Source organism: Phaethon aethereus (genome assembly GCF_964289735.1).
Source record: "Phaethon aethereus genome assembly, contig: HAP1_SCAFFOLD_149, whole genome shotgun sequence".
Lineage (NCBI taxonomy): Eukaryota > Metazoa > Chordata > Aves > Phaethontiformes > Phaethontidae > Phaethon > Phaethon aethereus.
Window position 1 is genome coordinate 296,295 of NW_028114053.1, and position 25,234 is coordinate 321,528.

General features: G+C 52.5%; 1 pseudogene across 1 annotated transcript in view; it reads left to right on the plus strand.

The window, feature by feature from the left end:
• The window catches only part of LOC309416315 (E3 ubiquitin-protein ligase RBBP6-like), a 38,317-nt pseudogene extending 17,521 nt beyond the window's left edge, over positions 1–20,796 (plus strand). The window contains exons 18-19 of the transcript in view: positions 18,246–19,066; positions 20,182–20,796. The product of the transcript in view is annotated as an E3 ubiquitin-protein ligase RBBP6-like (transcript). The remainder of the gene's footprint in view (positions 1–18,245; positions 19,067–20,181) is intronic.
• The last annotated feature ends 4,438 nt before the right edge of the window (positions 20,797–25,234 follow it).

The window sequence follows — 25,234 nt, forward strand, 5'->3', positions numbered from 1 at the left end:
GTTCATGTCCTGTACCTTGTTCAGGTGATTGCGTCTCTGATACCCTCAGTGCCATTCTCCTCCTCGTCTACACGAGAGCACCTGGTACGGCTGAGGGCCTCTCTCTGCCAAACCCTTTGTTCAGAGGCCGAGGCTGGTCAGGCAATTTAGAGTGGCCCAGGTACAAGGGAGGGATGTGCACCAGCACACGGGCTCAGCTTTGCTCCGGATGTCTTTTCCGCAGGTCCTGCCAGGATCCTGCTGCAGCACGGGTGTCCCACGGGGTCACGGCCTCCTTCGGGCATCCCCCTGCCCTGGCGGGGGGTCCTCCCCGGGCTGCAGGTGGAGATCTGCTCCAGCGTGGAGCTGCATGGCTGCAGGGGCACAGCCTGCCTCACCATGGTCTTCACCAGGGGCTGCAGGGGAACCTCTGCTGCGGCGCCTGGAGCACCTCCTGCCCCTCCTTCCGCACTGACCTTGGTGTCTGCAGGGCTGTTTTCACATGTTCTCACTCCTCTCTCCGGCTGCAAATGCCACGTGCCGGTTTTGTCCCCTTCTGAAATATGTTATCCCAGAGGTGCTGCCCCCGTCGCTGCCTGGTTTGGCCTTGGCCAGTGCCGGGTCCGTCTTGGAGCCAGCGGGCACGGGCTCTATGGGACACAGGGGAAGCTTCTAGCAGCTTCTCACAGAAGCCACCCCTGCAGCCCTGCTGCCACAACCTTGCCACGCAAACCCCATGCAGAGGACGAGGTTGCTGTGCATAAACTCACAAACCAACCCAGAACGGCTGCCATTGTGATGTAACAGGAACGGTGTCACAGAGGGCGAGAAGGCAGGCATAAGTGTCCCGAGCAATCTCCATAGCAGCTCACTCCAGGAAGACCCTCGTGGTGTGGGCATTCCCGTCCAAGAGCCTGCAGATGTGATGGGGATGTCCTTTATCCTCCTGGATGCCTAGAGTCTGCAAAATTGTGACCTATCGTTGCAAAAATGAGAGAGCAAGTCTGTGCTGCAGTTCGCGTTTTCTTTTCTTTGGCTTTTTCTGTATTGTATTTGCCAGACAGACCCTGGCTGGCCACACATGTAGCAAGTAAGTGGAGGTTTTTACTACTAGTTGGCTTCTGTATCGATGTGTTCTTTGGCTGTTCCTTAATAACGGAGTTGATTTTTAAACAAAAATGCCAGTAAGATACCATGACTTTGGTAAAGCTTCTGTCAAGAGCTGCAGCTAATAAGGGGGTGTCTCTATCCCACCGGGTGTGGACAGCTTTTGGGATTTAACCTGCAGTGGTTCAGTTCCCCACACATGATCGTGTGTGGCAGTGGGGTCTGCAATTTCCTCAGTTTGCTGGTTCAACCAGTGCAACTGCTAAAATGCGGACTGGGAGAGCTTCTCGGAAGTCCTAGAAACTGTGAGGTTAATCTCCAGAATTTACTGACATTTCTCTTCTTTTGAGGGAAAGCATCTTTTTTTTTTTAACCTGCATAATGAAGACACATGACTGTCTAAGTTGACACTTAATGTGTGCTAAAAAAGCAATTAGTTTTGTGGTGAAATGCAAAATTCAAAACACTTTGTGTACGCTCCTGAACTCAGGAGCTGTGACTGTGGTTTGTCAGAATAGAACTGCCACAGCTAAGGTGGATTTTCAGCAAGCTTTAATGGGGGAACAGAAGCATTGACAGTTAAAGACCAATTGGCACTTTCCTGACCAAGTTTCCAATTCTTTTAGTTACTGGCAAAACAGGGCAAAAAATAGACACAAGAAACTGTAGAAAAAAGAGTAACCTAATCTATTGTCCTGTTACCCTCCTCTCTATGTAAAATAGCTGTTTCTACTGGAGAGATGTTGTGAAAGAAACATGTCGTCTCTTTGGATTTCCTTGTTCTGTGGGTTTCCCCACAAAAGGCATTTTTATAACAGCATCTGGTTAATTTTCCTTTGCACATTGCTGGTAAAGTCGCCCATGGATACGTAGAAGTCCATCCTTCGGTGAGTGTGAAAGTAACCTTTGGCTTTCCTAGCATTTAAGAATGGTGGAGCAAGCTGTGAGATTTGCCCTTTCTGACAGAGTGCCAGCCTTGCAGGCTGAAGGAAAGTCAACCGTAGCGTCTTTGCAGCAGCAGCAAAGGGATCATGGGCTATTTTCTAACTTTCTGTTTAAAAACATCAAAACAGATGAAAGTCTGTTCTTGCAGGCAGAAGTTTGCCTTAAGATTACTGCTTAATGGGAGTCTGGCCTGAAATAAGACGACATTGTCCATGTTCTAGCTGCACACTTTAGCACTCTCAGACCAAGCATAGAGCTCAGTGGGAAACAGTTCAAGGCATTTGACATGACAGGAAGGCGATTATTCCCTTCTTTATTTTTCCCTTAATTAGGGAAGGTGAGTTTATTTATTTAGGCAGGTGAGTAGTTCTGGTATGATCACTGCAGATCACAGGATCTGCACTGTAGGTTTCAGTTTACACGTAGCCAACGGATCAGCCAGACTTCCCTTGCCTGCCCCACATCTGGAGTCTGCCGGACGGTTGCCAACACCCCGGCGGTGGCTTTTATTCTCCGCTGCCTGTAATGGGAGCCCGGGTGAGCCGTCGGGATGCCTGCCTGGCAGCCCTGGGCAGGTCGGCAGGACGCGCCTTGCTGCCGAGAGGGCTGCATTCCCTCTGGGCTCCTGCTGTGGTGAGACACAGGCAAACAGGAGAAAGATCGCTGTGTGAACTTAGGAGCAGGTGAAGAGGAGGTTGGTGCTGAAAAAGGAGCTTTTAGACAGGGAAGTTGAGCGCCATGGAAACAGGCAATATGATTAGCCCATGGCTAAAACAGTAAAGAAACAAATAGCCATCTCTCCAAAGGCAAATTCCCAACAAGACTACGCAGCGGGCTTTGCCCTTTGATGTGCGTTAATTAACGTAGCCAGTAGACACCCGTTACCTTAATTAACTGTTACCATGTCTATAGATACAATGCCAAAGCAATGAACCAGCAACTAGATGTGACCTCTAGCGATATATCCAGGCATGACATTTTGTGAAATTGGACTTTGACTAAGGACGGGCATGGATAAGTTGTTTTCAGCAAGAATGAAAAAAGCCAAGACAACTTACCAAAACAGCAGGGTCATTTGTAACCTTGAAATTGTGCTGTGCCACGTGTAACTTAGCACCGGGGCCTGTAGGACTACAGGCATGTCCACATTGGTTCCTGAAGATGTCAGAAGGAAGCGGCGTTAGCTTTGACATTCCCTGTAGTGGCCGATTTAAAGTGGCCTCTTCACATTCCTTTCCTTTTCCAAGGCAAGCGGTCTTGAACCTATACAAACCCTGCCTGAAAATGTGGCTAGAAACCCAGGAATGGGAGCGGAGGGGTGGTCTCTTTCGTGCCATGTTGAGAGCAGGACTAGACAGAGGCACTTTGTAACTGCCCTTAGGTAGAGGTCTATATGGGGTCTAAAAGCCGTAAGCTCTGCTTAGAGCCCAGGATGTATCCATAAAATGCCATACAATGGATTAGTTTTTTCAAACCCACAAAGTAATTGCCAATCTAAACTGTGTTAGGGAATGTATGTTTTGAATTGCAAAATCAAAATTCAGTAAGCTAGGAAGTGCTACGGTTGTATTTTTTTTTGTTTCTGTAACCTTAATGATCTTTTCAGTACGGCGTTTTATACGTAATGTACGTCTGTGTTTTCTCTCTGTTATGCAGTCAAGTCCAGAATAACAGCAGTTGCTGAAATAATGGTCAGAAATCATATAATTACTAAAGCATTACCAGCTGTTTTTATGTGTTTTCACAGTAACAAAATCACTTCCTGCTTGCAAAACGTGCATGAACAAGACTACTCAAGTTAATGGTTTTCCCTGTTGTTTTGGGTGACCATAAAGCAAATTAATCTCCTACAAGAGCCCAAATTGGAACGAATTGTTACCGAAATCCTCGTCATGAGGGAAAACACAAACTCCAATATTGTGTAATGAATTAAGGAAGAAATGGGGTTCTGGGAGAGGGTGGGGGCTGGAATTAAGGAAGAGATGGGGTTCTGGGAGAGGGTGGGGGCTGGAGCAGGTGGGTGCAGGTCTCTGTCTCTGGTTCTTTTCTGCATTTGGGGGCTATGGGGAACCATGCTGGAGCGGTGGGTTAGGGGTAGCCGTACTCGTTGGCTGTCTCCATGTCAGCCTCCCTCTGCACAAAAAACTGCAGCTGGCCCAGTGGCATCTGCAGGGCCGCCCGCTCCCGCCCCTCCTGGGCCAGCTTGGTCATGCGCTCCCGCTCGGGCTGCTGCTCGGCTGTGATGGGCACCGAGTCCTCCTGCTCCTGCGGTGGGATGGGCGCAGTGGTGAGGCCCTGCCAGGGCCTGAGGGATAGCAGGGAGTCGGCGGGAGGCTGCGGCACGTGCGGCGGCATGTGCAGCTGCTCTGGCAGCCCCTGGCGTGGGGTTTGGCCCCCCGTGGGGGACAGGCGCAGCCAGCTGGGCTGCCTGGGTTTGGGACGTGCACCAGTGCGTGCCTTGCTGCTCAGTGCCACTGCCGGTGCCGACTCCTTCTTGCCATGAGTTGGGGTCTCGGGGCTGCCGGCAGGGGACCAGGGTCCCTGGGGGGCACGCTGGGGCTGGCTTGGGGCTCTGGATCGGGCGGTTGGTGCACCGGCCCCACGACCTTCACTCCTCACCCCCGTGGAGGGATGTCTCGACGGCGTTGAGAAATGTGCCCTCTGGTCAGTGCGGGGCATCCTTGGCCCCGGGTTGAGGTGGCTCTTCCTGGGGACGCCGGTACCGCCTCCTTCTTGCCATGAGTTGGGGTCTCGGGGCTGCCGGCAGGGGACCAGGGTCCCTGGGGGGCACGCTGGGGCTGGCTTGGGGCTCTGGATCGGGCGGTTGGTGCACCGGCCCCACGACCTTCACTCCTCACCCCCGTGGAGGGATGTCTCGATGGCGTTGAGAAATGTGCCCTCTGGTCGGTGCGGGGCATCCTTGGCCCCGGGTTGAGGTGGCTCTTCCTGTGAAACCCTCCCCTCCTCTGGCACCGGGATAAGGAACTGCAGCCAGACCGACTCCAGGGACGCCGGGATCAAGAAAGAAGCAGAAGGATGACAACACCACAGATTTAGCCTCGCTTTGCAAAACAGCCGCCCGCGTGGGTGGGGGGTGCGTGTGTGTGTGTTAAGTAGCAATTGGTCAAATCAGTTTGTACCTGAACACGTGAAAGGTGTAAGAACCGTGCGTGACACCGCATTCGGGGTGCCTCAGTCTGAACGGGACAGCTCACGTGCACGAATGCAACAATTCCTCCCGTAACGCTAGACTGGGCGTCCCAGGCTCTCTCCTCGGTGGGCAGGGGCCAGTTGCCAAATTTTTGTGAAAGCTCTCCATCGTGGCCACAGGGTCCTGGCCCCATTCCTTCCCTTTGCACAGGAAATTCACCTCCCCCCAAAAGGCATGGTTGGGTTGGGAAACTGTCGGGGTAGGAAACCATTGGGATAGGAAACCATCATGGGGCTGAGAAATCATCGCTGGGATGGGAAACGGTGGTGGGGATGGGAAACCATCATTAAGGACAGGAAATCATCAGCCAGATGGGAAATAACTGAGAGGGGAAGGTGTTGTGCTATGAAAACCAAACCCTCGCGAGGCTGGCTGAAGCAGGTGCTGGCGGAATGTTCGCCATGGGGACGGAGGCTCTTTGCCCCCAACAAACCCCACACTGACCAACCGCCACGGCAGGTACAGCAGCGGCTCCCGCTCCTCGCAGTGCTCCTGCCCCCCATGTAACCCCCCGCTGGCTCTGCCCGCCGATACCTCACCCCACCACCCCTTTTTGCTTCCCCCAGCAGAGAGCTTCCCTCTGCGGCTGCTGATGGCATCGCAAGTGCCCGGCGTGAGCTTCGCCGTTCCAGTCATGCCGTCACCGGTCACTGCCAGCGTGTCACCCTCTGTCCTGGTGTCCTCTGAGCCTGCCCAGCTCCACCACGTCACCTCCCAGCTGGTGCAGGCCGGCGTCTGGCAGGAGGTGCCAGGGCCCCTGGGGGTCCCGGGGCAGCCGGTGCAGCTCCCCGCCATGGGGCAGCCTCCCTGCGGGGTGCAGCTCCCCCCCATGCATGCTGCCTGTCTCCCTGCCTATGGCTGGGGACGGCAGCTGGGGATGAGAGCGCTGGTGCCCCACCAGCCCGTGGGGCTGGGGCCTGGGACCGTGCTCCAGGGGCAGCTCCTGTACCCCACAGGCTCCTGCTCGCAGCACATTCCTGCCTGTCCAGACCCCCACCACCCCACAGCTCAGCACTGCGGGCAGGGCCCCCCTGTGCTCCACACCCTGCCCGGCAGTGCCCAGCAGCTCTCGGAGGCCTCCAGCAAAGATGGGGCGGCCACTGAGGACAGTGACCCTGCCGCCAGCCCCCACCAGACCACCCTGGCTCTGCTGACCAGCAGAACCACGACAAAGCCAAAAGGTGAGTTTTGGGGACTGGCAGAGCCTGCAGGTGGGTGGCCAAGTGGAGGAAAGCTTGCACCACCCCGGGTTTGGCTTGGCTTTTTCAGCAGTGGTAACCACCCCAGCGGCCCCAGGGATGCCCGCGCATCGGCTTGCTCAGGGGGCAGCCGTATTCGCTGAGGCCTTTCCTGGGCAGGCAGAGGAAGCCAGCATCAACCAGATGCTCACCTGGCTCGACACCGTCCCCAACAGCCTCGACAGCCCCAGCTTTACCGCCTTCCTCTCTGAGCTCCCTGACCTCTCTGAGTACGTGGCAGAGGGCGGCTGCCCCAAGGAGCAAGCGGCAGCGGCAGGGCTGGGAAACAGCGACGACGTGTTCCCGGATGTCCCTGACTTGACTGACCTCCTCAGTGAGCTCCCCGACCTCTTCGAGTACGTGGCAGAGGGGGCTGCCCCAGGAGTCAGTGGTAGTGGGAGGACAGCTAGGACACCGTCCCTGATGTACTTGATTTCCCCAACAGCCTTTGCAGCACTGCCTCCTTCAACCAAGTCCCCAACTTCTTGGAGGACAGGGCAGCGGGCGACTGCCCCAAGGAGCCAGTGGCAGCGGCGGGGCTGCAGGAGAATGAGGACACAGTCCCTGATGTTCTCGACTTGAACACCTTCTTCAATGAGTTCCCCCACCTCTTTGAGTATGGGGCAGAGGGCAGCTGCCCCAAGGAGCCAGTGGCGGCGGCGGAGCTGGGGTACAGCAAGGACACCATCCCTCATGTCCCCGACCTGACTGACCTCCTCAGTGAGCTCCCCGACATCTTGGAGTATGTTGCAGAGGGTGGCTGCCCCAGGAGCCACTGGTGATGGTGGGGTGGGGGGACAGCTAGAACACTGTCCCTGATGTCCTTGATTTCCCCAACAGCCTTTGCAGCACCGCATCCTTCAACCAAGTTCCCAGCTTCTTGGAGGACAGGGCAGAGGGCAACTACCTTGAGGACCACCTGGTGGCGGCAACGCTGGGGGACACCAATCCCTCCTGGGGGGTCGCAGCCTACCCTTTGCAGGACCCCAAGGGGAAGCAGTGTGAGGTGGCAGAAGACCTCCCCACCGGGCAGCCAGTGAGACCCGTGGAGACTTCCGAGGAGAGCTCTGCAGGCAGTTCTGCGCAGAGTCCTCCAGAGACCGCAGAGGAGACTTCAGAGAACAGGCCTGGGGAGAGTCCCAACAAGGATCCCCTGAAGGGTCCTCCGGAGAGTCCCCTGCTGAGCCCCCTGCAGATCCCACTGCCCAGAGCCCTGGCAGGGTTCCCGGCTGCCCCCCAGCATCATCTGCCCCAGATGGGCCAACTGGCAGAGGGGGCATTGCAGATGCAGCCCCGGGTGTGTTCAAGCTCCTTGCTGCTGCCCCCAGGCACCATCTCCTGCCGGGTGGTGCCCAGACGGAGAGAAGAGCGCAGCAAGAAGGCCAAGCGCCCCGCGCCAGCCAGTGCCTCCACGATGCCAGAGACCTCCCCGCAGGACAGCATGCCCCCAACGAAAAAGAAGATGGTGGTGCACCAGGTGGCCTAACACTCGAAAACCCTCTGGAGGGGAAGCGGGACGGGGACGGCGTGGCAGCAGGTGGCAGCGGGCAGGAAGCAGCGAGCAGAGAGCTTCCACGGCAGCAACGTGCCAGTCAAGCGCCCGAGGACCCGGCAGGAGGCCAGCGGGCAAAGGGCCTTTGCGCAGCGGGAGGGGACAGGTTTAATGCAGCCGGCCCACTGAAGCCCTGCCGCACGGAGGCCTTAAACGGCTGGCCCGGGGCTGCGGCCCCACGCCCGGCCCAGGGACCCTCGCCCACCCTGGTCCCCCCAGACCCCCGCACTCTAAGCTACAGCTCCCCACTGCCAGGCGCTGCGCTACGTTCACCGGAACAGGCGACACCGCGCTGCCGGCTGCCGGCGTCAGGGACTCGCCGCGCCCCGCGGCTCCCGGCAGCACCAGGCCGCACGCCCCTGCAGTGCCCCGGGGCAGCCCTGGGAGGCCCCGGGACGGGACGAGGACGCGGAGCGGTGCGGGCAGGCGTAAGGCGGGGCAGGCGCACGCACCGCTCTGGCATGGGGGGAGCCCCTTCTGCCCGCCATGAGGGCGCCGGCCCCGGGCCCGCCCAGCGCCGCTTCCGCCATCACCCCGCGCCCCCACCGGCCCCCCCCCCGCAGAGGAGGCCGCGCCCCCTGCCCGGCAGAGGCTGCAGCCGCGGCGCCACCTGGCGGTTTCTGCGAGGAACCACCGCCGCGGAACCCGCCCCCCCACCGCGGCCTGGTACCAACACCCCTGGAGCCGCCATGTCTACCCCGTCCCGCTGCTGACAGCCCCACCACCAGCATCCCCACCCCAGGCGGTACCGGCGTCCCCAGGAAAAGCCACCTCAACCTGGGGCCAAGGATGCCCCGCACCGACCAGAGGGCACATTTCTCAACGCCATCGAGACATCCCTCCACGGGGGTGAGGAGTGAAGATCGTGGGGCCGGTGCACCAACCGCCCGATCCAGAGCCCCAAGCGTGCCCCCCAGGGACCCTGGTCCCCTGCCGGCAGCCCCGAGACCCCACCTCATGGCAAGAAGGAGTCGGCACTGGCAGAGGCACTGAGCAGCAAGGCACGCACTGGTGCACGTCCCAAACCCAGGCAGCCCAGCTGGCTGCGCCTGTCCCCCACGGGGGGCCAAACCCCACGCCAGGGGCTGCCAGAGCAGCTGCACATGCCGCCGCACGTGCCGCAGCCTCCCGCCGACTCCCTGCTATCCCTCAGGCCCTGGCGGGGCCTCACCACTGTGCCCATCCCACCGCAGGAGCAGGAGGACTCGGTGCCCATCACAGCCGAGCAGCAGCCCGAGCGGGAGCGCATGACCAAGCTGGCCCAGGAGGGGCGGGAGCGGGCGGCCCTGCAGATGCCACTGGGCCAGCTGCAGTTTTTTGTGCTGAGGGAGGCTGACATGGAGACAGCCAACGAGTACGGCTACCCCTAACCCACCACTCCAGCAGGGTTCCCCATAGCCCCCACATGCAGAAAAGAACCAGAGACAGAGACCTGCACCCACCTGCTCCAGCCCCCACCCTCTCCCAGAACCCCATTTCTTCCTTAATTCATTACACAAGTTGGGTTTAATTCATTACACAATATTGGAGTTTGTGTTTTCCCTCATGACGAGGATTTCGGTAACAATTCGTTCCAATTTGGGCTCTTGTAGGAGATTAATTTGCTTTATGGTCACCCAAAACAACAGGGAAAACCATTAACTTGAGTAGTCTTGTTCATGCACGTTTTGCAAGCAGGAAGTGATTTTGTTACTGTGAAAACACATAAAAACAGCTGGTAATGCTTTAGTAATTATATGATTTCTGACCATTATTTCAAAAACTGCTGTTATTCTGGACTTGACTGCATAACAGAGAGAAAACACAGACGTACATTATGTATAAAACGCCGTACTGAAAAGATCATTAAGGTTACAGAAACAAAAAAAAATACAACCGTAGCACTTCCTAGCTTATTGAATTTTGATTTTGCAATTCAAAACATACATTCCCTAACACAGTTTAGATTGGCAATTACTTTGTGGGTTTGAAAAAACTAATCCATTGTATGGCATTTTATGGATACATCCTGGGCTCTAAGCAGAGCTTAGGGCTTTTAGACTCCATATAGACCTCTACCTAAGGGCAGTTACAAAGTGCCTCTGTCTAGTCCTGCTCTCAACATGGCACGAAAGAGACCACCCCTCCGCTCCCATTCCTGGGTTTCTAGCCACATTTTCAGGCAGGGTTTGTATAGGTTCAAGACCGCTTGCCTTGGAAAAGGAAAGGAATGTGAAGAGGCCACTTTAAATCGGCCACTACAGGGACTGTCAAAGCTAACGCCGCTTTCCTTCTGACATCTTCAGGAACCAATCTGGACATGCCTGTAGTCCTACAGGCCCCGGTGCTAAGTTACACGTGGCACAGCACAATTTAAAGGTTACAAATGACCCTGCTGTTTTGGTAAGTTGTCTTGGCGTTTTTCATTCTTGCTGAAAACAACTTATCCATGCCCGTGCTTTGTCAAAGTCCAATTTCACAAAATGTCATGCTTGGATATATCGCTAGAGGTCACATCTAGTTGCTGGTTCATTGCTTTGGCATTGTATCTACAGACATGGTAAGAGTTAATTAAGCTTACAGGTGCCTACTGGCTACGTTAATTAACGCACATCAAAGGGCAAAGCCCACTGCGTAGTCTTGTTGGGAATTTGCCTTTGGAGAGATGGCTATTTGTTTCTTTACTGTTTTAGCCATGGGCTAATCATATTGCCTGTTTCCACGGTGCTCAACTTCCCTGTCTAAAAGCTGCTTTTTCAGCACCAACCTCCTCTTCACCTGCTCCTAAGTTCACACAGTGATCTTTCTCCTGTTTGCCTGTGTCTCACCGCAGCAGGAGCCCAGAGGGAATGCAGCCCTCTCGGCAGCAAGGCGCGTCCTGCCGACCTGCCCAGGGCTGCCAGGCAGGCATCCCGACTGCTCACCCGGGCTCCCGTTACAGGCAGCGGAGAATAAAAGCCACCGCCGGGGTGTTGGCAACGTCCGGCAGACTCCAGATGTGGGGCAGGCAAGGGAAGTCTGGCTGATCCGTTGGCTACGTGTAAACTGAAGCCTACAGTGCAGATCCTTGAAGTGCGGTGAGCTGAACCCCCCACCAGTCCCAGCTGCGACGCAGATGCAGGGGGTTCTATCACCTTCTCACAAATTTATGTGCCTTAAGTCACCTGTACTTGGACACACTGTCACAGAGAGACACACGCACACAGACAGCGTCCTGTATTTTCTGAGAGACTCAGCGCCATTGCCCAACGCGTAAAGAGAAACAGTGCAACAGGTACTGAACTGGCCAAAGGAGGGAGCGAGACGACAGACATCCTGAACGTCGGATTAAGGGCCAACTCTCTCAAGCCAGGGGTGCCCTAATGGGAAGGGGAATGTTCCTTTGCCATGCGTTAGATCAGTGCATGGCTTTCCATGCATCGCTAGCATTTTGCTTACCTGGGGATAGAAGATGATTAAGGGAAAAATAAAGCAGGGAATAATTGCCCTCCTGTCATGTTAAATGCCTAGAACTATGTTTCCCACTGGGCCCTATGCTTGGTCTGACAGTGCTAAATTGTGCAGCTAAAACATTAGTAATGTCATCTTATTTCAGGCCAGACTCCCATTAAGCAGTAGTCTTAAGGCAAACTTCTGCCTGCAAGAACAGACTTTCATCTGTTTTGATGTTTTTAAACAGAAAGCTAGAAAACAGCCCGTGATCCCTTTGCTGCTGCTGCAAAGATGCTACGGTTGACTTTCCTTCAGCCTGCAAGGCTGGCACTCTGTCACAAAAGGCAAATCTCACAGCTTGCTCCACCATTCTTAAATGCTAGGAAAGCTAAAGGTTACTTTCACACTCACCGAAGGATGGACTTCTACGTATCCATGGGCGACTTTACCAGCAATGTGCAAAGGAAAATTAACCAGATGCTGTTATAAAAATGCCTTTTGTGGGGAAACCCACAGAACAAGGAAATCCAAAGAGACGACATGTTTCTTTCACAACATCTCTCCAGTAGAAACAGCTATTTTACATAGAGAGGAGGGTAACAGGACAATAGATTAGGTTACTCTTTTTTCTACAGTTTCTTGTGTCTATTTTTTGCCCTGTTTTGCCAGTAACTAAAAGAATTGGAAACTTGGTCAGGAAAGTGCCAATTGGTCTTTAACTGTCAATGCTTCTGTTCCCCCATTAAAGCTTGCTGAAAATCCACCTTAGCTGTGGCAGTTCTATTCCGACAAACCACAGTCACAGCTCCTGAGTTCAGGAGCGTACACAAAGTGTTTTGAATTTTGCATTTCACCACAAAACTAATTGCTTTTCTAGCACACATTAAGTGTCAACTTAGACAGTCATGTGTCTTCATTATGCAGGTTAAAAAAAAAAGATGCTTCCCCTCAAAAGAAGAGAAATGTCAGTAAATTCTGGAGATTAACCTCACAGTTTCTAGGACTTCCGAGAAGCTCTCCCAGTCCGCATTTTAGCAGTTGCACTGGTTGAACCAGCAAACTGAGGAAATTGCAGACCCCACTGCCACACACGATCATGTGTGGGGAACTGAACCACTGCAGGTTAAATCCCAAAAGCTGTCCACACCCGGTGGGATAGAGACACCCCCTTATTAGCTGAAGCTGTTGACAGAAGCTTTACCAAAGTCATGGTATCTTACTGGCATTTTTGTTTAAAAATCAACTCCGTTATTAAGGAACAGCCAAAGAACACATCGATACAGAAGCCAACTAGTAGTAAAAACCTCCACTTACTTGCTACATGTGTGGCCAGCCAGGGTCTGTCTGGCAAATACAATACAGAAAAAGCCAAAGAAAAGAAAACGCGAACTGCAGCACAGACTTGCTCTCTCATTTTTGCAACGATAGGTCACTATTTTGCAGACTCTAGGCATCCAGGAGGATAAAGGACATCCCCACCACATCTGCAGGCTCTTGGACGGGAATGCCCACACCACGAGGGTCTTCCTGGAGTGAGCCTGCTATGGAGATTGCTCGGGACACTTATGCCTGCCTTCTCGCCCTCTGTGACACCGTTCCTGTTACAGCACAATGGCAGCCGTTCTTGGTTGGTTTGCGAGTTTATGCACGGCAACCTCGTCCTCTGCATGGGGTTTGCGTGGCAAGGTTGTGGCAGCAGGGCTGCAGGGGTGGCTTCTGTGAGAAGCTGCTAGAAGCTTCCCCTGTGTCCCATAGAGCCCGTGCCCGGCGGGGCCAAGCCAGGCAGCGACGGGGGCAGCACCTCTGGGATAACGTATTTCAGAAGGGGACAAAACCGGCACGTGGCATTTGCAGCCGGAGAGAGGAGTGAGAACATGTGAAAAGAGCTCTGCAGACACCAAGGTCAGTGCGGAAGGAGGGGCAGGAGGTGCTCCAGGCGCCGCAGCAGAGGTTCCCCTGCAGCCCCTGCTGAAGACCATGGTGAGGCAGGCTGTGCCCCTGCAGCCATGCAGCTCCATGCTGGAGCAGATCTCCACCTGCAGCCTGGGGAGGACCCCACGCCGGGTCAGGGGCTGCCCGAAGGAGGCCGTGACCCCGTGGCAGGCCCGTGCTGGAGCAGCCTGTTTCTGGAGGATGGCACCCCGTGGCTGGGGCCCAGGCTGGAGGATGCCGACACAGTCTCACGTAGCCTGACGTGATCCTGCCCTGCTGTGCCAGCCTGCAAGAGTTAGAGGAACTGGATTGTCCGGACTCCAAGCCAAGGGCCGTACGCTTTCAGCACCTGGTTAACGTTTTGTAGTTTCATCTCACTCAAACCTATAGCATAAGATGAAGCTTTCCTTCTGTTTCTCTATGGTGGGTCTCCACTACGAAAGAACCCTTCAGTCCAGAAGAATACGCCCAGAGGACTCTGGGACTCCCTCGTAACTGACTGGAAGAAGGGACGTGAGATGAGAAAGCGTACCCTCCTGCTCACACTGCCGAGCTTAACCAGCCCCCAGACAGGGATCCCCATGGGACCCTGCAGTACTAAACCAACCAGTGCCGTAATCCTGGGCTGGGCTGGGCAGCAGGGAAAACACCGTGTTGTCGGTGTCTGGTAGGTGCTATTTTCAGCTTGTTAGTGGAACTGTGTACCTATCCAAACAGGTATCACAAGTTCATGGAAGCTCTTGTTAGAAAAGAATAAAGGAAAAGACTGCAGAACAAATATTTTGAAAAAGAATTCTCGTAGTAAGTTTCAGTGGATTATGCTGCTAAGTTTTATATGATTTGATACTGTGACTTATCTCGGCATTGTTAGTGAATGTGATTGCTGCTATTTTGTATTGGATAAATTGCCATCTTTAAGTGACAGGAAGCACAAAATCATGGACTATATCACTACACCAGAATCCCTGATACTCTATCCCTTTAGTCATGTAAACCGTTGACCAAGTCTGGGACTAGGAGTGGATTCAGCCGCACCTAGACTCCCCTCTGAAAAGGACTTTAGAAAGCATGGGGGTCCACCCTGAACCTCGTGGGTGGACTCAACGGGAGGGCATTCCTTTACTTTCCTTACCTAACCTTAGTCATAAACCGTTGACCAAGTCCAGGACTAGGGGTGGATTTTGGTCCACTCTGAGCCTCGTGTCTCAAGAGGAGGGTCTCCCCTAGTTTCTCTCCTCAAGATACACATTAACTCGATCCGATAGACACGTAAATCATTCCAGTTTAATTGTAATCTGGCTTCTCTCTGCATAGCTTTTCCACGTTGAATATGGAATAGAGTGGACCTTGCCAGCAACTTCTGTTAATTCGCGCTTTTTACAAATCTAGATTAAAATCATTCGCTTTCTGATATCTTCGGCAGTGATTCTTTAAGCAGCCTAAATTATCCATCCGTGACAGCCCAGGACGAAGGGAGGGGTGCCAGGAAGGTGTTTTAAGATTTCATCATATTTCCCATTATCCTACTCTGATTTTGATTGGCAAGAACTTAAACAAATTTCCCCAAGTTGAGCCTGTTTTGCCCGTGATGGTAATTGCTGAATGATCTCTCCCTGTCCTTATCTCGAGCCACAGGCTTGTCCTTATATTTTCTCTCCCCTGTCCAGCTGAGGAGGGGGAGTGACAGAGCAGCTTTGGTGGGCACCTGGCGTCTAGCCAAGGTCAGCCCACCACATCTTCTCTACAGCTAATGCAAGAAATCCTTGAAAATTCCCCTCTATCACAAAACACCACAAAAAAATCCTCAGGGTCCATAACCTGTTGCTCAAAGGATCCAAGAATAACTCATAAAACGCACAAAACAAGTATACCCTGTACCCCAATCTGAACAGCGTGAAGGAGCAAGGATGCAAAGAAACAAAAGTAAACATGACCTTTGGCCACTAATGCTTCTCCGGAAAAATGGTCATGATTGCTCCATCTACTGTCTGCTTTAGTTGTAAAAACAAGCAAGAGAAGAAAAGTCACAGTTTCAATGCCATTTAGGGGACAAAAGCAGAAAGAGAATTCATTTCAGGAGTATTCCACAAGGTGGAAGTTTTTAAGGCTGCTGCTTGACCACCTGATTTTTGAACGTGGGTCTGACTCATTTTGGGGCCTGACACTGCCTCTTTCGCAGTGAGATGTCAACTTACCTCCCGACAGGGAGGCGATTCGAGACAGTCAGCACGGCTTCACCTAGGACAAGTCCTGCCTGACCAACCTAGTGGCCTTCTGTGATGCAGCGACCACATTAGTGGGCAAGGGAAGAGCAACCGACGTCGTCTATCCAGAGTTCTGTAAGGCCTTTGAGACAGTCCCCCACAACAGCCTTCTCTCTAAGTTGGAGAGAGAGAGATTTGATGGACTGTGGACTGTGCTGAGTGGTGCGGTTGACACGCCTGAGGGATGGGATGCCGTCCAGAGGGACCTGGATAAGCTCGAGGAATGGTCTCGTGTGAACCTCTAAGGTTCAGCATGGCCAAGTGCAGGGTCCTGACACAGTACTCCAGCTGGGGTCTTGCCACAGCGGAGTGGAGGGGCAGAGTTCATGTACTTCACGGCATCCTTCAAATTTATGAAGGACTATCAACAGAGATGGGGTTGTCCATGAGCATGAGAACCACATGAAGTCTAAAAGTCAGCAAAGGCACCTGCTCTGAGCCCACCAGAGCATGTCTGCTCCAAAGCGTGGCAGCCTCCTGTCACACCGGAGGCAGCTCTACCTTCCACTGTCTCCAGATGTCAGGGCTCCGGTGGGTCACTCTTGGGGTAGCAGCAGGAACACTTTGGCACAGGTAAAAAGCGTTCCCAGAGCTTCCTGCAAGCATTTGCACAGCTCACAGCCCAGGACAGCCGTGCCTGTGACGGCCACACCGTTTTTACCCTGCCTCCCCCGACCAAGGTACGCTCTGATGCAAGAGCTTTGGTCCCCCCTGTCTCCCAAGGAAAACCAGAAAGTGTGCTACAACCACTGAGCTCCCGTGGGATATAAAGAAGCCTTGTCTGGCAGCAGTTGCTTCCTGCTGCGTAGGCTTTGAACTAGCCCTGGTGACAAAGCTGATCAGCCAATTGTGCTTCATAAGAAAAAGCTCCTGTGTAAAGCTAGCTTCAAAGACATGCGCAAGAGAACTTGACTGACAGTGGTCTCACCTATACAAGTGGGCTTAGCATTAGAAAGAAACAGACAGAAACCAGCTGAATGCGGCAAAGGTGCAACGAGATAGTGCCAACTCAGCTAATAAATATGCATTAAGCATGCTTGCACAGGGCAGGTTGTGTGTACAAATACACAAAAGCAAACAGTAACACGTCGTGGCCAAAGCCAATGGGTTTTTCAGCCTGCAAAAATGAATATGTGAGTACCCTTAAAATTGCATATGAGGCATCGAGAATTGTAATGTGGGGTCCTTCTCAGGCTTACAGCCAAGAGGCACCTTTACAGCCTGCAATAAAAAGCGGTTTTAGCCAGTGTGTATGTCTGCTGCCTTCTTTCTTCTACCCACACATGAACTAGGAGAGAAGAAAAGTGCCAGCGAATCCATTTCAGTCAAAGTTCAGGTCGACATCTAAACAGCAAAACATCTCAATACTTATGCTGACCCTTACATAGTTATTTATTTCATCTTCCTTTGATATGTAACTAAGCACATCCTCTGCTACCCACAGGATTTCCTCCCAGCCTCCCAGCTCTCCTATGTAAGAAACACAAGCTATAAATGCTACAAAACAACAAAAAACCCAAACCCACCTGCTTTGGTGGACACCAAAACACTCATGACTTTCTCAAACTCTTCATTGCACCATCTGACGGGCAAGGGACAGGATCTCCTAAAGGCTCTTTTATGGGCACTGCCCTGAAACCCCCCCCACTGCTTCTCTCCTAAAGCACAAAGAGATGAGGAAGAATTTCTTTTTTAAGTCTGTGGAGACAGTTTCTGAAAGTAGACCAGTAATTTTAAACGAGGATAAGCCCTTTGCCTTGCATCTGGCAACCAACAGGGATGTGGACCCAGCAGCACAGACCAGTGCCACGCAGAAACCACCACCCGACGCACAGGGAAAGCACGACAAGTCAGATATGGTACCCAGTAACGACAACCAATGGCTCTTCACATTGGTTCTCTGTATGATCAGGTTAGTTCTTAGGCAGACACAGAAACGAGAAGCGATTTCTTCTTCTTTTGCTGAAGTAGACTTTTAAGGAGATATTGACAAAAAGTGCAAACACAACCCAAAAAAGTCAAAGTAGGTACTTTCATCCTCACTAGATGCATATCTGTCCTGGTTTCAGGCAGGATAGAGCTGGTTTTCTTCACAGATGCTAGCGTGAGGCTATATTTTGGATTTGGGATGAGAAAATGTTGATAATGTGCTGACGGTTTGAGTTGTTGCTAAGTAGTCAAGGACAGTCCAGCTTCTCGTGCTGGCCCCAGCAAGAAGGCTGGGAGTGTACGGGAAGCTGCGAGGGGACACAGTCAGCACAGCTAACCCAGGCTGGCCAAAGAGATATTCCCTACCATACAACATCATGCCCAGTACACAAATTGGAGTTAGCCGGGGGGGCAGAAATCGCTGCTCGGGGATGGGTTATGGATTGCCGGCTGCTGAGTAATTGCTGCATTGGGCATCACTTGTTCTTCTACGTTCCTTTGTCGGTATTATTATGGTTGTTATCATTGTTGTTTCCTTCTCTCTTGCTGTCCTATTAAACTGTTTTTAACTCAACCCACGAGTTTTTTCCCAATGCTCTCCCCCGTCGCACTGGGGGAGAGGGGAGTGAGCGGGCGGCTGCATGGCGCTTAGTTGTCAGCTGGGGCTAAACCACGACACGTTCAAACCGGTGTCTGAAAAGGAGAAGAAAGAGAAGGAGCCAAAGTCAAAAACTGGCAAGACAAAGCGGGAAGCAGAAGTGGCTGTTCCTCCTCAGAAAGACAATATAAGAAAACCAGCTAAAGCTTCCCAAGTGAAGGTGGACAGCGAGCGTGAAAAGTCTCCTCCAATGGAACCTCCTGTGAAACAAGTGAAGGAGGACGTGCCAAAGACAGACAGTGTTTAAACATCTTCCTCTCAAAAGGATGAGAAGGCTCTTGGTACCCCACAGAAAATTCATCCAAAAGTGATAGAAGATCACCCAGAAACTAGACCAGCCGTGGAGGAAAAGGCAAAGAAAGACCATCCAAAAGAAATCAAGTCAGAGCAGCTCTCCAACAAAGAGGGGCAGCCAAAAAAACCTACTGAAAAAAGCAAAACTTCTGATGCGAAACCTGAAAAAAAAGAAATAAAAGGTGATGAAAAGGTTGACAAAGAACGTGAAGCCACTTCCATGAAGGCCTCTAAAGCAGAAAGTGCTGAATCAAACACATCACGGAAGGGGAAGACCAAGCCTGATGGTGAAAAAGGAGAATGAACTCCAGCAAAGGATAAATCTGCTTTTCTTAACAACCTGAAGCCTTAACAATCTTCAATAAGATTCAATTTAACTAAGAAACTGGCAAAAAGATGGTGAGTGGAGAAAATGTGCCACCCGCAAAAGAACCTCTTGAGAAACATGAGCCGAGCAGCAGCAACGTGAAACAAGAAAAAGCAAAGGGAAAAGTGAGAAGTAACAGGAGCTGATGGCTCTCATTCAACTCTCGTAGATTACACCAGGTACCTCATCACTTCTTTTCCTATTCTTTCCTTCCTCCTCCCACCCCAAAAGCTGCAGAATTCTTTATGGTGACTAATGGAAGGAACAGCTAAATCCCTGCTAAATGAGTGAATAATCTGTGATCTCTCCTGTTCAAGTGTACTTGTGTCAGAACCAAATTTTGTTAAAGGAAACAAGCAGTTTGTACTGCGCAGAAAGCTAATAACATGTTTGACCCTTACTTCTGGGACTTCGTTTTCCCCTCTTCTTATTCATTACATGTTGACTCTTTGAGGAGTGCCCTCTCGGTCTTCCTTCAAATCCACGCTACTGCGAACGGCAAGGACAACAGACATGTCTATCTCATGCAATATTTTGCGTTTCAAAAATTGCAAGGCACTGTCATGTTCTACTTTTGTCAGTAGGACATGAAATTATACCTTGCAGAGAGAGCAGCTTGGCTGACAATAGGTTGTACTGATTTTGGCTTTGAGCACAGCGCCATATCGACACAGCTACACTGCTCCCAGCTCAGTGCCTCCGTGTTTGGCACTTCCCTTGGAGACCTCTCTTCTAGGTTCCATTGTATGACACGTGAAAAACAGAAAAGTGATCTAGTGTGGAACTGTTAGGATTTAGATTTCAGTGCCTAAAGAAGGAGGACAAAGCAAACTCAAAACATTTAAGACATGGCTGGAGACATAAGGTAGTGTCTTGGTGTTCTAAGAAGGTTCAAAACTGTACATTTTTCTAAGGAAGAACAGTGGGACAGAGCTTTGGTTGTGTATACCTCTCCATAATTGCTTGCTTACACGAATGAAACAAGAGTGCATGTCTCATGTATCCACCATTGGTAGAAGTAGGACCTGAAGGTATTACCAGATGAGATGGGCCCCAATCTGATAATCTTGTGTCTTTGTTAATTACATGTAGAGTAGGAAGATACTAAATCCATTGGTTGCTCATAGTCACAGCTAGTGGGCTCATCCGTTCTCTTGCCTGTTCCCTTAATTGAACATCTTTTGAAAAACTCCTGAAGATTTAGAATTGAAACAAAAGCCATTTTAGAAAACGTTACAGAAAATGGCAGTGTGTGGATCTCACCCAGTACTAACATGCGCTTTTCTTCTCTGAGCACTAGTTCTACTGAGGGAAGCCCCATTAGAAAGACTGAAGAAAAGCCAGGCACTAAACTCCTTAAGACCAGAGAGGAGTCTAATAATGATATAACAGCCCCTGATAAAGATGTCAATATTATGATCCAGGTCCCTCCGTCAAAGTGGGATAGAGTTGACTCTGAGTCTGAAGAGGAAGATGTTAAATCTAGCCAGTGCCCGCAAACGTAGGAAAACCTGCTAGTGCTATAAAAACATGAGTGCTAAGCCACCAAACCCTGTAAAACAGCATGAAAAAGAGTTGGAGCCTTCAGAGGAAACACTGCAGGAAAAAAATCCTAAAGAGCCAAAAGAAAAGGCTGTTGGTAAGGTGGAAGACGATACAGCAGCACCTGCTGCAGTTGACCAGCCTGAAGCAAGCAGACGTGAAAGTCAAAGCAGTCCCAGTGTTAGCTGCAGCCATAGGCGAAGCCCTTCTGAGAGGCAGACTCAAAGCCACAGCAGCAGTGCCAGCTCAGGAGAGAGTCAAGAGAGCAAGAAAAAAAAGAACCAAGAGAAGAAGAAGCACAAGAAGCCAAAGAAACACATTGGAAACCAAACGGATTTGGAAAAGAGCCAAAAGCACGAACACAAGAAGAGGAAATTGAAGAAGAGCAAATATAAAGAGAAAAGTCATGCAAAAGTGACACCTGTCACTACACGGAATGACAGGTAATAAAAAAAGACTTAATTCATCCTAAGTCATCTTTGTTCAATTTTGTTACACTGCAAACAAATTCAGAGAGAATTCACAGAGTGACAGAGAGAGAGAAAAGGAACAGGGGGCAGGACAGCACTGGTGGAAAAAAGCAACTGTGATGGGCAGCAGGACAGAGACCTGGAGAAAGAAAACATAGAGCAAGAGAGAGGGAAAGAAGGGGCAGCCAGCTGGACAGGGGGATACAGTGAGAAAGGATGGGGCAGGGAACGGGACAGAAAGAGACAGAACAAAGAGAGGGGAAAGAAGGACAGCAAGAGGGAAAAAGGGACAGGGATCTGGGAAGAGAGGGAGAAAGCAGCAGCAGGGCAAGAGGAAGAGAGGCAGAAGGAGGGGGAGGGAGCAGGAGAGGGAAAGCAAAATAAGGGCTGGGGCCAGAACAGAGACTGCAAAACAAGCCTGGGGACGCAGCAAGATGGAGGGGGGCTGAAAAAGAACAGGGGCAGGGACAGAGGCAGGACAGAAGGACATAGTGAGAAAAGTTGGGGCAGGGAGGAGGACAGAGCGCCAGACGAGAGAGACAACAGAAAGAAAGAGAAAACCAGGGACAGTGAGCAGCACAGCGGAATGGAGAAAGAGAGAGAGGTATTGGGAACCTTGCCAAGAGATGGAGGAGGGCAGGTGGAAGGCTCAGGAAGCAGCAGAGAGGGACAGAGAGAGAAGAGATGAGCAGGAAGAAGGACAGGGACGGTGGGATAGAGAATGGAAAAACACAGTGACTGTGAACAGGACAGAGCGAGAAAGAGAGAGAACAAAAGAGAAGTAGCAGACCAACGGTATCCTGGGCTGCATTCAAAGCAGCGTGGCCAGCAGGTCGAGAGAGGGGATGCTGCCCCTCTACTACGCTCTGGTGAGACCCACCTGGAGCACTGTGTCCAGCTCTGGAGCCCTCCGCACAGGATAAGACACGGACCTGTTGGAGTGGTCAGGAGGAGGGCCACCAAAATGATCCGAGGGATGGAACACTTCTCCTATGAGGACAGGCTGAGAGAGTTGGGGTTGTTCAGCCTGGAGAAGAGGAGGCTCCGAGGAGACCTTTTTGCAGCCTTCCAGTAATTACAGGGGATCTATAAGAAAGATGGGGACAGACTTTTTATCTGGCCCTGCTGTGACAGAACAAGGGCTCATGGTTTTAAACTATAAGAGGGTAGGTAAAGGCTAGATCTAAGGAAGAAATTTTTCACAATGAGGGTGGTGAAAGACAGGCACAGGTTGCCCAGAGAGGTGGTAGATGCCCCATCCCTGGGAACATTCCAGGCCAGGATGGACAGGCCTCTGAGCAACCTGCTCTAGTTGAGGATGTCCTTGCTCAGTGCAGGGGGGTTGGACTGGACGACCTTTAAAGATCCCTTCCAACCCAAACTAGTCTATGATTCAAAGAGATGGAGAAGGAAAAACCTGCACTGGCCTGCAGACAGAGACAGAAAAAAAGAAGCACAGGGAGCAGGAAAGAGGGGCAAGAGGGAAAGTAAAGGGAGAGGGAGATGAGAGAGAAAGAGAAAGACTTGGAGAAAAGAGAAAGGGGAGGTAGGGAGCAGAGCACGGTAATAGAGGAGGGAAACAGAACCAAAAAAAAAAAAAAATTACACAGAGGGAAAGGGGAGCGGGCAGGGAGGGACTGGGACACAGAAGAGGGGTGACATGACCCCATGGACCCAGCACTCACCGGAGTTCCTGCCCTCTGCACTGCCAGGCCAGTTAGAGAATTCAGGCACTTCTGTCTCTGTCTGCCCTTTCCTCCCTTCCTCTGCTGTAGCTCCACTCACTTGACTGTCCACCTAAGAGAACACATTGGTGCCTTACAGCTCCGACAACATGAGGCTGCCTAGATGCACAGCCACGCACACACACGCACGCACCCGCACCCGCACCCGCACCCACACCACCCCCCCCCCCCCCCCCCCCCCCCCCCCCCGCCAACACACACTACGTGGCCGTACTGCACTTTTCCTTATTTATACAGACCCCGCGGTGCACATTGGAGATCTGGTCTGCTGAGGACTACTGAGAGGGACCCTTCCTCACCTGGAGAGGCCAGCTGTCTCTTGTCTGCAGCTGGAGGCAGCAGCTGCTGGGATCCTCTTCATCTCATTCTCCAGCTGCTTCACCTTCTGCTGAGCTCTTCAGCTTCAGCTTCAGCCACGGCAGCTCCTCTCCAGAGGCACTAAGTGTCCATCTGCCCCTCTGCATCCACGTCACCAGGAGAGCAAGGCCAGAGACAGCCCACGCAAACCCGAGCCAGATGCAGGCTGAGAGGCCCCGGCCCTCAGGGCAGCCTCGCTGCAGCTGGAGCAGAGAGACTGGGCCTCCAAGACCAAGATGGCCGCCTGGCAGCCCCGAGCCCAGGACTACAGCTCCCGGCATGCTCTGGGGCACGCCCTCCTGCTGCCTGAGCCTGCATCCTGCCCCCCAGCCAGGCCCCGCCCGCCCACAGCCTCATGGCCGTCTGCCTGGGGTTGCCCAGGCCCGGGCCCGGGCCAAGGCGGAGCAGGGAAGAGGAGGAGAGGGGCACAGAGGGGCAGAGAGGGGTGACAGAGGGATGTAGATGAGGACAGGGGGATGGAGAAGGACAGAACAGCGATGGCCTCCAGGCTTTGTCCTCATTTTAGGCCCACTGGTTAAAGACTCACCCATGGAGCGATGTCTCAGGACCACTTCATGGCCAGTGGCGCTGCTTTCTGGATCCCCTGGTGGCGATGGGCAGAGGGCCAGGTTGTCAAGTCCCAAGGCCAGGTGCATATGTGGGATGTCAGGGTCACCCCTGCCTGGTTTTTCCCGGCGAAGCCCCAGCTGGTGCCATCCCTGTGCTGCAGCCCCAGGGCTAAGGCTCCAGGAGCCGGGCATTTCTGCGGGCACTGCACCCTGCCGGGCCCTGCTGCCGGCTGCCCTGGGCTTCGCCCCGTTGCCTCCAGCTCTGCTTTCAGCCAGCACCGAGGGCACCGCAGTTTGGCTTGCCCGCTCCCCACAGCCGTCCTGACCCACGTCTGCAGCTCGTATGTGGTGTCCACGTCACACGGCTGATTTGGGGGTGGCAGGTCTCTCTTGTGGCACCCTGGGAATGAGGGCAAAGCAAACCCATCCCTCCCTTTCGATCTTTGCCCACAGACTGAGCAAGTGGAGATGTACCCTGTGCTGGAGAGTGCCCTGCAGGGAGGAGACAGCTGCTTGCAGAGCAGTGCTGAGACCTGCCTGACAGCAAAGGTGGCCACAGAGCGGCCCAGGTGAGCTGGTTGCCTTGGAGGCTATGAAAGCAGCCTTCCTCCACCCCTGGTTTTGGTGAGATACGGAGCAGCACAGAGATGTTTCTCTGGGATCCAGGAGGGCTTCCCAGTGCCCCTGTGAGGGATCCTGCTCCCAGAAGGCGCCTCCCCATAGAGCAAAGGCCATATCCAGCCACCTGGCACTGGGTACGTCTGCCCTGAGGAGTGTCTCCAGGAGGATGGGGTCATCTGCCTGGTGGCTCTGACACAGCAAAGATGAGCTGAAGCCCCATGGCTGTGGCTGTCTGGTTCAATGTCTCTGAGTGCCTCAGCCTTTCTCCCTGGGAGTGTTTAACCTGGGCCCGTTATCAGGGTGTGACGGATGATGTAAAGATGGATGCTGGTGACATCCCTGTGGCTCTAGTCCTGCTCCCACTTCCAAGTTGTGATGTCTGAAATCCGGGGCCACCTGAAGGTCCCGGCAGAGATTTCCAGAGAGTTTGTGTTCATTTTGTTGACATCCTAGAGCTACAATGGGCGAGGGTTATGGGAAGCTAGGGCTACAGTTTGCTAGGTTGATGGGGTGGCAGGGTTATGGCATGCCAGAGTTTCAGCGAGGTAGGATTAAAGCGTGTTCTTGCTATGGACAGAATCTGGGTTTGTTGCCCTGGGTTCCTGGGGTTAGGTTATTTCTGCCTTGCGTTGTGTTCTGTGTAGCCTTTTTTTGTGGAGAGTCCTTTTTCAGCTTGTCTTTTTAGTGGTTGGACAGGCACCTTTGGTTTGTGTACGATGTTTCTTCTGGTTGACTTTTTTGCTGCTCTGGTGGATTTTACTGTGTTTTGTGTCTTGTAAGCCACTTTTCTGGTCCAATATGTCTACAGCAGGTTGGGCAGTTTCTTGTACTGGAGTTACCAGGGTTCTCTTCCATCTGCAGTTTCTTTGAAGGCATCTCTTTAAGCCACTTGTCTGTTTTGTGAGGGGCAGTGGACTTAACGGGAGAGCTTTTCATTCTCAGTAGTGCCTCAGAGGATTACCCATCATTTTTGGTGGGTTTGTCTGCTTTTTATTGGCTGTACTTGATTTAAAAAGCTTATTGTAGCTCTTCGGATTCCTGTC